At 42.7% G+C, this 11,810-nt stretch overlaps 1 long non-coding RNA gene across 1 annotated transcript; it reads left to right on the forward strand.

Annotated features, from left to right (window-relative positions):
* Nucleotides 1–6,669: 6,669 nt before the first annotated feature.
* On the forward strand, nt 6,670–7,364 carry LOC113017620 (uncharacterized). The gene is made up of 2 exons (XR_003271526.1): nt 6,670–6,843; nt 6,916–7,364. It is a non-coding gene; the product is annotated as an uncharacterized LOC113017620 (long non-coding RNA).
* Nucleotides 7,365–11,810: the final 4,446 nt, after the last annotated feature.

The raw sequence follows: 11,810 nt of genomic DNA on the forward strand, positions 1-11,810 counted from the left end.
CACATAAAAACCACAAACAAACAGCCAGTGCCTTCATCTGTCCATTAAGTGTCAAACATCACATTGACCCGTAGTCTCTGCTCGTCAGCACATTTAAAAAGAGCTCCATGTCCCCTGCAAACTGAAAAACAAAAACACGGCAGATGACAGGCCAGGCAAACATCTATTGACCTGTTTGAATGCCTCCTCATCATGTCAGCCTTGAAGTTTTTTTTTTTTGTAAGAAGAGTAAGACCACAGTGAGGGCGTTTCATTTTCATGGACTTTCCACAAGCCGCAGTTTCATTTAGCACAGAGGGAGGAGCACATGAATGTTCTACTGAAGATTCAGAAAATAAATTAGATGCTGGAGACAAGACATGGAGAGGGAGATGGGGCTCCACGGAGAGTTCAGTGGGGAGCAGTCCTAAACGCTGACATGACAATAATTGCTTTGCCATATCCCCACGCTGTATGACTGTTGCAGACAGGGCAGTGAAAGTGCACCGGCATATCATTTTGTCTGTAAGAACATGTAATTTAAATGCAGTTGTATAGAATGCAATCAATTTATCTAACAATCAGATTGTACATATTAACAAAAATATCCAAGCCATCCTCAATATTGAAAGCAAAATGGTGTGGATCACAAGAGCTGTCAGGAAATGTGGTGAACAGGAAAAAACATTTAATGAAAACACTTTTTTCTCATGCTGATGAATGAACTGAACTGTACAATGTGAAAAGCAACATTTAAGTCAACAAAGAGACTGCAGAGGTGCTGAAATGAAGTGCATATTTATAACTTTAACTATGAGGTACCAACATACCTTTGAAGGCAAAGCATTTTTAATGTGTCCATTTATATGCTCCTCAATCTTTGCCCTGACAGTAGGGCTGAAAGTGGGGCACAGAGGGCAGTGAAGGGGCCAAAACGTGGAGCATTCCTGCGATTCTGGCTTGGAGATAAATAGATAAACACCATATACACATTTAAGTTCAGGTTTTAGCAGAAATAACACGTTACAGTTAGCATGTAAGAGAAAATTCTTTACAAAAACATAATTTACAAGACACTTCCGGTTTCCAGCTAGTGTGGAGGTCCCAATATGGCGCTCCCCAGTGGCTGCAGCCAGACCCTTCTCAATTGACTGCCCACAGGGGCGAGTGGGAAATTTATATATATATATATATATATATATACATATACACATATATACATATATGTATATATACTGTATATATGTGTGTGTGTGTGTGTGTGTGTGTGTGTGTGTGTGTGTGTGTGTGTGTGTGTGTGTGTGTATGTATATATGACTCATATAAATTTTTTAGCAGCTGTTACATTTGAACTCAAACCTAGATGATCTTTTTCTAAACCTAAGTTGAAATACATGTATCTGCATTTTAAACTCTGTGCTTTAACAAACTTTCACATGGAAACATCTGCTTTTGTTGACTACATTCTAGAGGCCCCTTCCTCTCAGAGTTACTTCAGAACCTGGAGGCTTCCTCACAATCTGCTTCCTGGAGTCACAGCGCCACCTGCAGCTGTAGCCAAGCCTGCACAACATTTTAACCCTTGTATGGTGTTCGGGTCTGTGAGACCCGTTTTCAGTTTTTCTCAAAAGAAAAATTAAACAATTTATTATTTTTTCAACCTGAAATTCATTGGCTTTGGCTTATTTTCTGTGAGGAACATAAATCCGAACTAATTTTCAATGACCTCATACTGTACCTCCCCCCACGCATTTACATTACATACAAGGTGTTCGGGTCCACTGGACCCAGGCCTAATAAAAGTGTTGAAAGTGCAGGTCCTGTGTTCCCACACTCTGTCTTCCTCCTTTCTGGTGCTGCTGATAGTGTTTTCTTCCCCTCCTGCTCCGCACAAAGTTGCAACATTGTTGAAAATTCAACTATCAACACCGTCTGCTCTGACATTCCCGCACATTTTACCCTCTTTCTTGAGGGATCCAAATTTTATTTTCTCATACCCTGTCCCACCTGCAAATTAGGGGCATAATACTATAAATAAGACTTTGCCAGTGTGGTTCTTTATCACAACTGATAAAGATGGCAAAAGATTATCTGCTGCGAGGGCCATCCAATTGATTTTGGAAGAGAGAGGAGCTTCGGATGATGATGTTGACAAAGAGGTTTCAGAATATTTCACATTTCTGAAAATTCAGAGTCTGACAGTGACTTTGAAGAAGAGGATGAGGTTGAGCACCATTTAGTAACAAAACGAAGACGAGTACCCCATCTGCAGCCAGCTCCAGGACCAGAACAAGCCCACCAGACAGCAAGTGAAGAAATATGGATGTCAATAAATGGTGAAATTGAATGGTCTTCTTGCCCAAGAAATGAGCCACCCTGCAGAGCTGTTACTGTGATAAGCCAGGGCCAACACGGCTGGCAGTTACTCATGTGCAGGACATCAAGTCTTCATTTGAGCTTTTCATCCCAGATTCCATCCAGAAAATTATTCTGGATTGCAGTAATCTAGAAGGAAGGTGTTTTTTTTGGAGAGAGGTGGAAGGAGACCAAATTCATCTAAGAACCCCAAAGACCTACTTTGGGGTTTTTATCCTTGCAGGAGTTTTCAGGTCCAAAGGGGAATCGACAGAATCCCTGTGGGATGCAGAAACCGGCAAGAACCTATCCGTGCATCAATGTCTCTGGAAAACTTTCACAAAATTTCCAGGATTATCCGTTTTGATAACCGAGACGACAGACCAGCTCGACGGCAGAGAGACAAGCTAGCTGCCATCAGGACAGTGTGGGATAAGTGTGTGCACCACCTCCCCCTGTTTTACAAACCTGGGCCTAATGTCACCATTGATGAGCAGCTGATCCCATTTAGTTGTGAAACATATTGCTTCACGTGTAAATGTGTTGTGTCTTTACACTCACTCCACTTGATTATAACGGATTTATTTTTTTATAACATTTTATAAAAAAAAACAAAAAACGAGAAGCACATTAATTCATAAATGTGATCTAACAAAGGTAAAGGGAAAAAATTAACCATGTTTGCTGTTCATATGGTTTGTAATTGGGATGAAGTAAACATCTGTTGAGTAATTTAACATAAAATTGTTTGATAGTGTTAATTTGGAAAGCCAAAACTCCACCAGACCCATGAACACTGGCTGAGTAACAAAAATATGAACACCACACAAGGCTTAAACAACAGATGATAATTCAGTTTCTCTTCTGGATTTAACCCTTTTCTACTGTTCAAATCAGTAATCATAATGACAGAGTTGTTCATATATAGATATTTATCTTATTTTGTTACATAAAGCATTATCCTGTGGAAACATCTGCTAAGCTAAAGAAAATGTGTGCAAGGTATCTTGATTCTATTAAGCAATGAAGTGTGTGTGCCAAAATAAAAGCATGAGATTTCAAAAGTTTAAAGATGAAATTTTAGCTAACACTTCAATAATAATTTTGCATGGTATATGCAGAAAATAAAAAATAACACATTTTCTAAATAAATATATTTATTTATTTAAATATATTAAATATATTTCTATTGACACAAAATTCTCACCAGGGCCCTATTTCAGGAAGCCGGTTTAGAAAACTCAGAGTGAAAAACGATACTCAGGGTTGAGTAACCCCGAACTGTCCAACTCGGAATATTCGGTTTCAGAAAGGCTGATAACAATTAGTTCAGTCAACGTGGAGTTGCGTTAACCCCGAGTTAAGCGCGCGCACGAGGATACATAAAGCCCTGATTAGTGGAGCACAGATTAAGCAAGTCACCATGGAGACGGAGGGAAAGAAGGCGCGGTCAATGTATTTTACAGCGCTTGAGGCCGAAATTCTGATGGCAGCATATGCCGATAACATGCAAATTGTGCGGAAAAAAGTAACACAGCCTCAGCTGCAAAAGAAAGGGAGCATGCATGGCAAAACATAGCCGACAGAGTCAATGTGTGAGTGTTAATTTAAACATTGATCTAGGGATTTCCACCCATTTAACACGTTATTTTATTTTATTTTATTTTTTACATTTTATTTTGTGATGTGATGTGAGCGCAGGTGCAACCCAACAGGCCCCAAACGTTCCTGGCAGCAAGTAAAAATGAAATATAAAAATATAGTCCAAACAGGTAAGGTGTAATCGTATTGTGAGCCATAGTGCTTGGTCTGTTTGTCCGATGTAAATCAATTGCAGTTAGAGGCTACATTAATTTCCCCTCTGTAAGCTTATTGAAATTATCTGAGCACATTACAAGTACATATTTGCTTACTCTGTATGCTCAAATGCGACCCGTTATAGCCAACAGAAAAAAGCGGAGGCCCGAAAAACAGGTGGGGGTCCTCCACCACCACCACTCACAGAGGCTGAGCAGTTGGCTTCCACATTTGTGATAATGTTGGCAGCATCACATATGATCTTCACAGTGCAGAGAACACAAATTAGCATCCATTACTATAATGAAATAATTTGTTAGTTTGAAATGCTACAGGGAACTATGTACCTGTACATTAATGCTGTGGAAAGACTTCCTGTTCACAGTCTCCTTCATTTACTGAAGGAGCAATGATTGGAATGTGAGTGCCATCTATACAGCCAATCACGCCTGGGAACCGTGGGAATAAATGTAAAATTTAAGTAGTAGTTCAAATATCACCACATCATGAATTAAGTTTTGTTCATCCTGCTATTACCATACCTGCAATTTTGTGGAATCCCTCTTTGATAAATCTTGTGGGTCTATGACCGGGGAACACCACAAACGAGTGCAGGAGACGTTTCAGTGCAACTGTAACATTCCTGACTGCCCGACAGACGGTAGCCTTGGAAACGTGCTCAGCGTCACCAATATTATACAGAAAGCTCCCGTTTGCAAAAAACCGAAGTGCGATACAAATAATATGTACAGAACTGAGAGAATGTCCGCGATGTGTCACATGAGCAATATTAGGCCTGAGGATGTTATTCAAATAAATTATAGATTGTGCTGAAAAACGGTAACGTTCACACAGAAAATCATCAGGAAATGATAAAATGTCCGAACGCGCTCTAATCACTCTCTCCCGGCGGAGAGCTCTGCAGAGAATTTGGGCTTCAACATCTACTGGCTCTTCAAGGAAGGGACACGCCATGTCTGACACTTCCTACAGTCAGGTTTCCGACAAAGAGGCGGAGAAGGTCAGGGTTAGTTGAAGTAAACCTGCTAGGGGGCAGGTTAGCTTCACGGAGTGTGTCGTCATAGTAACTCACTCAGAACTAATCTAAACTCGCTTTGTGAAACCGAAAACTCAGAGTTTTCGTTAACTCAGGGTATACTTACTCAGAGTTTGCACTAAACCGGCTTCCTGAAATAGGGCCCAGATGTCTGTAAGAATCCCAACCACACATGCAAAGAAATCAAACCATAGATTTCCATAAATGATGAAATGACACAGGGACACAGTACTGAACACATGAAGAAAGGGAGCTGCAAACAGGGAGCGCCAGCTGAACCCGATCAGTAATCAGAAAGCAACACTCAGTGCACATATCAGCGGGTTCAGTCCCAACTGATAGCCTATAAAAAGGTGTGTCATTACCAAAGTGTCACACAAGAAACAATCATACTTCACAGCCTTATTGTTGCAAACATACTGATGGCATCGCTTACAGAAGAATTTCTAAACTGCTGGAGACCAGAACATCAGCTCCCCATAAACTGGCCTCGACCAGCTGCTGCCCTCAGGATTTCAGACAGAGTGAAAAGAATTACTGAGAGTTGTCCGAGGGGCCGACATGTGCAGAGCTACAGAAAGGCTTAGGACCAGCAGGTGCAATAGTTTCAAAGAAAACACAAGTAATCCACTTAACCATGACCTGTATGCACGCTCATCACACATAGCTGAAGGAAAAAGCATGTTGAAGAACATTTAGACAAGCTTGTTAAATACTGGGAGAAAATTTAACTCTTTGGATGCCATAGTCCACATCACCCCCAAAACACCATACCAACAGTGAAGTTTGGCGATGAGGCAATCTTTCAGCAGCAATGGCACGCATCATATAATTGAAGGAAGGATGAATGGAAAAATGTACGGAGACAAACGATCTGCTTCAGTGTACCACGATGATGAAAATGAAAGGAGTGTGGGCTTTTTTACCAAGACAGTGATCCCAAACACACAGCCAACTCAGGGAAATAAAATAAAGCTCCTTGAATGGCCCAGCCAATCAACTGACCTGAATCCAATTTAAAACCTAGAGAATCTGGGAACCTAAGGTTCAGATTTCATAGAAGGGACACACTGAACCTTCAGGAATTGAAAACTGTGTAGAAGAATGGGCCAAAGTCCCACTTGAGCATGCATGCAATTAGTTTCTCCATATAGAAGGTGTCTTGAAGCTGTCATCACCAATATTCACATGAAATATTAAATTTCAATGTAAATATCAGTAAACCTGTTCATCTTGCTCTGTGCATTCACCCATTCACACAAGCACGTTTTTCGAAGTGCTTTATAGCTAACATTCACACACACTCATACTCCGATGAATGCATCGGAGAGAAATTTGGGGTTAGTATCTTGCCCAAGGATATTTGGCATGCAGACTAGGGGAAGGCAAGAATCGAACCACCAACCTTCCGATTAGTGGATGACCTGCTCTACCACCTGAGCCCTGTTAAAAACAAGTGTTAAAAACACAACAGCTGTCATGGTCTGCGGTGGGTGGCTGGAATTTCCATAAGGCTCCTGAACTGACCTGGGATCCGCCCCTGGGCAGGGCCAACTCCAGCTCCCGCACACCTGGAGCCTATTGCAGGCAATCAAGCCAGAGGGATTTAAACCACACGTTGATGTTCATTCACTGCCAGTTCGTCATCAACACATGTTGGTAACAGGCCTTATATGTTAAGTTCTTGCTGTGATTCATCCTGTTAACACGACTCTCTTGTGCTACAGTTGCTGTATCCACCTTGGCTCACACTCCACCTCTGGACTCAGGATACCTAGTAATCATTCTGGAAATCTCTCTGTGCCTCACCTGCCTGCTCTCCTGCCATCACACTCCATCTGAAGCCCCGGATCTCAGGCCAGCTTTTCCACGCCACTCAGCCTCCCCTGGATCTTCATCACCCCCCTCTCAACACTCCAGGTCCCTAACTGCAAGCAAGAATTGCTGCTCTTACAACTGGCCACTGCAGAGCTGCCTTCACTACCTACCTAACTCCTATATCCTCTTCCTTCAGTGTGACTGCTCCCCACTCAGCTCCGTTCCGCATCTCAGGCCTCATTCCCTCGCCATAGCCACGTTCCCCAGGCCACGCTGCACCAAGACTCCACGTCTCGTTGTTTTTTGTCTTTGCCACGTTTTTCTCTTGCACTTAAACCTAATAAATTGTTGCATCATCTGCTGTCTCCGCTCTGGGTTTCTGCACCTGAGTCCTGTTCAGTACCGGCCACCCGGCCACGTGACAACAGCCTTAATAAACGCAGAAAAGTTTGGACCCAGAAGCAGGGTTCATATGTCATCACTTAACAACTGAACAGTCATTGTCACTGTACACATAACAGAAACAAATTTCTCTGTCTGAAAAGCTGCAGTTGCGCTTTGGCATCTTTTAAAGATCATCAGGCGCACTGCTGCGCACTGTCTGTCCCATTTGTGAGCGCAGAACATCAACTCACAAAGCAGCAGCTCGGGGATGACATCACACATATGGGTCTTCTGTAGGAAAACCCGGACATTTTCATCAATCTCAAAAATCCCCCCCAACAGAACGTGAAAAGTGGACCTGTCCGGGGAGAAGAAGACGGTTGGTCACCCTAGTTTATCCCTACCCCCATTTATGTTAAATGTACCTATTCCTAAAACTGCCATATAAGACAGAGATAAGAGAAAAATAGAGAAGACAGTGAAAGCCATCCAAAGGACCACCTTTTGTGCTCCAAAATTTACTGTGATTTTGTTTATTTATTTACTTTTTGAATGGACATTACACTCCTTAAGACAGTTAAAATGGCAAATGTATTGAAGATCTGCACACCATGTCAACAGAGTGCAAAATATAAGGCAAGGCAAGTTTATTTGTATAGCACAATTCAACAACAAGGTGATTCAAAGTGCTTTACAGAGACAAATAAAAAGCATGATTTAAAATTGATTAAAACAAGCAAACAAACTAACTAACTAACTAACAACAAACAAAACAGTATATAAAATCAAAACAGATAAAATCAGTAGTTAAATGTAAGTTTTGAAATTTAAGCTTAAAAATGTGGATTTGGTGCTTTATTCAAATGCAGCTGAGAATAGGTGAGTCTTCAACCTGGATTTAAATAAACTGAGTCTTTCAGCTGATCAAAATATAACATAAATAAATAATGCTGCCAATAGTTCACATAAGCCCAATTACAGCTGTTGTAATTAATCAATACCTAAGCCGGATACGTCACTGACCTGTATATGAAAAATACTTGACCCATTCATTATAATCATCCTCGTCATGAAACGGGACGAAGGGCCGCGGCGGCGGCTCGGGGTGGGGGAGGTGGGGGTCAGGCGGAACCCCGTCTATAGCGGGTCTCGTCGCAGCATCGGACAAAGACACCTAAACGGCTGTAGCCCTCCATCGATTGCTTGAACCGGTGCGTTTCTTTTGTGTTTGTCCCAGTAGCGACTGGCGGGTGACCACTGAAGTACACGGGGATGGTCGGTTGGTTTCCGCGACAATCGCTGCTCCCCCCTTTCGCGCTCTCCAATCGCGACGCAGTCCGATTCAGAGATGCAGATCCCCTCGTCACCGTTCTCGCTGCCGTTGCGACCAAACGGCTCCATTCCCGGTTACGTGAGCTATGGAGAAAGAGCTCGTAAATGTCCCGAGTCATCGATGCAGACGCACTCGGCCTACAAGTAGTCAGTGGGTACGTTCATACCAAGGTTATTATCGTTAACGAAAACTAACGAAATAACGAAAACTAGAAGTGAAAAACATTTTCGTTAACGGAAATAAAAAGAAAAAGAAAAAAAGGAAAACTAACTAAAACTGTAATGAGTGTTCACAAAACTAACTAAAGTTAACTGAATTTATAGCAAAAATGTGTTTAGTTTTCATTGATGTGTGCGTGTCCTACAATAGCCAAGGGTGAAAATGAAGTTTAGTTTCCAGATTTTTGCTTGCTGTGTCTCATTATGCCAGCAGGTGGCAGCACGTTAGTCAAGTCGTCTGTGTTGCTGCTCCGTCCACGCGCAGAATCATGTCAGGAAAAGTCGGGAGAAAGCGCCAGAGTCCAATTTGGGATTACTTTGAATATGACTGTGTTTTGGATAAAGCAAGTGTCTTGTAGTGGAAAGAGACAAATTATGAGGGACATTTCTAAAGGGAAAAAATCCCACAAACCTTAAAGTGCACTTGAAAAGCTCACACAAGAAGGCTAACCTAGCTTACCTTGAGAAGGTACGGGAGCACACTCAACCCTCATCCCCAGAAACAGAAGCTAACCCCAGGCAAGGCAGCGTGATGCATCCCGAGACAACAGGACGGGGACATCTACATAACTGTGTGAGTCAATTGCCTTCAAAAAGTTTATCAATTCACTTGAACCAAAATTACGAACACCCGGTGTTGCAAGAGCTAATAGTCTCATTGGGGCCAAGATATAGCTTTTATAGTTGCCTGGTATCAATGGTTGTTCACCTGCCTTTATTTATTTATTTATTTATTTAAAGAACCCATAGGTGGGCATGTGAGTTGTCTGTCTCTGCGTGTTAGCCCTGTGACAGACAAGCGACCTGTCCAGGGTGCAGGGTATGGTAGCTTGAATAGCAACATACCCAAGGATAAGCAGAAGAGCATGACTGATGTGATGAAACTGGGATTTTGTTACACTTAATTATTGCAAACACAACTAAAACTATAACTGAAACTAATCAAAACTAAACTGAAACTAAGGACTTTCAAAAAAATAAAAACTAAACTAAACTAGCAAACAATTGGTAAAAACTAATTAAAACTGATATAAAATTGAAAATCTGAAGTCAAAACTAAATAAAAATAAAAACTAATGAAAATTGCAAAACTATTAAAACCCTGGTTCACACTGCAGGTCTTGATGCTCAATTCCGATTTTTTGATCAAATCCGATTTTTTTGTCTGCTCGTTCACACTACAAATAAAATGCAACAGCAAATGCTCTCTAGTGTGAACGCTCAAAGCGCCCACATGCGCAAAAGAAGACGTCACACACAACGCGCTCTGTTTAGACCCAGAGCAAACAGTATTGTTTGACTGATGGCCCTTAATATAAAGACTTCGGACTTTATGTTTCCCAATTTTTACTTTAAGTTATTTTATTTACCTAATAACCTAATAATGATCCTTATTGCTGTTTTAGAGAGAAGCGGTGCTTCAAAGGATAGTTGCAGATTTCTGTCAGAATCTGCAGATTATACAGTACAAATAAAATGTTCACATTTCTCCAACGTTGTCTTCCCAACACTTTCACTGACATCTACGCTGGACGGCCAGGAAGCGTTCGCATGTCTTCTTGGGCGCTTCTCCGGAGCTGATAATTGTCGTCTGTCTTGTGTCAGTGACGTAAAAGACGTATTTAATGCAACATGACCATCAAACAGCAGTCGCTTTCTAAAACATCGGATATGTATCGGATTCAGTACCACATACGAAAGTGACCCAGATCGGATTGGAAAATATTGGATTTGTGCCGTTCACACTGTCAGACCATGATCGGATATGGGTCGCATAGAGTCAAAAAAATTGGATTTGATGCGCTTTCGCCTGCAGTGTGAACGTAGCCAGTGTGTCAATAGGTAGCTTTTTTCAGCCATCTTCGGTTTTGAGAGAGAGATAGAGAGAGAGGGGTCAGTTGGACCCCAGGGGGCCGCGGCGCTCGTCGTCGTTGTCAGAGGGGTCTTGTCGCGAAACCGGCCGCAGGGGTAGTACATGACGTCGCACCTCGAGCACACGTGAATGCGGCAGGCACAGCAAACGATCTTGGTCTTGACGTCCTTGCTCCTGGGACAGACACGGCACCTCTGCCTCTTGACTGGGGTTTCCTGTAGCTTGTTGCGGCGGGAATCGAGAGCGGAGAGAGCTTCTCCTTCTCGCCTTCCTCCTCGCGTTCCTCCTCGTCAGGAGACTGAGCGCTTTGCCCAGATGCTCGAGAAACAGCCTTCGTTTGTTGAGTTTGCCTGACATCCAGTCCGGGTGGATCTCCCTCCAGAGGACCAACACGTTGTAGGCCACCACGTCCACCATGTTGTGGAAAACCATCTAGAAGTCTTTCTTCTGCAGCTGTAGGTCCCCGCGACCTTGTCTAGGTTGTCAACACCTCCCCTGGTTTGATTGTAATGCAGCACCATTGAGGGTTTCGCGGGGCCACCGCCGTCAGGGTTGATGCTCGGCTCCAGTGGCGACCCGGAGGGCCCGACGTAATGGTGAGAGGTGGTGAGCATGAGCTCATACAACGTGAAGAAGTTGTGGCAGGTGATGTTGCATCCGGATCCATGACCACTCGAGCGACCAGGTTCTTTTTGGGAGGACCAAGCTTGTTGGGCTTGTCGGCGTACACATCAATTTTTCATGCATAGCTGGACCGGGTGTCGCACGTGACCCAAATCTCAATCCCGTACCTGGCCGGTTTGCTTGCCATGTATTGCTTTAACGGACACCTTCCTGTAGGTGAGACGATGAGAAACCGAGAGAGAGTTCAGAAGGTGTCCAAATTTCACAAACACACAGGGAGAACAAAAAAACAAATAAAAGCCGCCCCCCACAAAAATACAAAAATTACAAAAAAATACATTGAGGAATTGAGGAAAACTGAGTATCCGTCCC

The sequence above is a fragment of the Astatotilapia calliptera genome, unplaced genomic scaffold (genome assembly GCF_900246225.1).
Source record: "Astatotilapia calliptera unplaced genomic scaffold, fAstCal1.2 U_scaffold_164, whole genome shotgun sequence".
NCBI lineage: Eukaryota > Metazoa > Chordata > Actinopteri > Cichliformes > Cichlidae > Astatotilapia > Astatotilapia calliptera.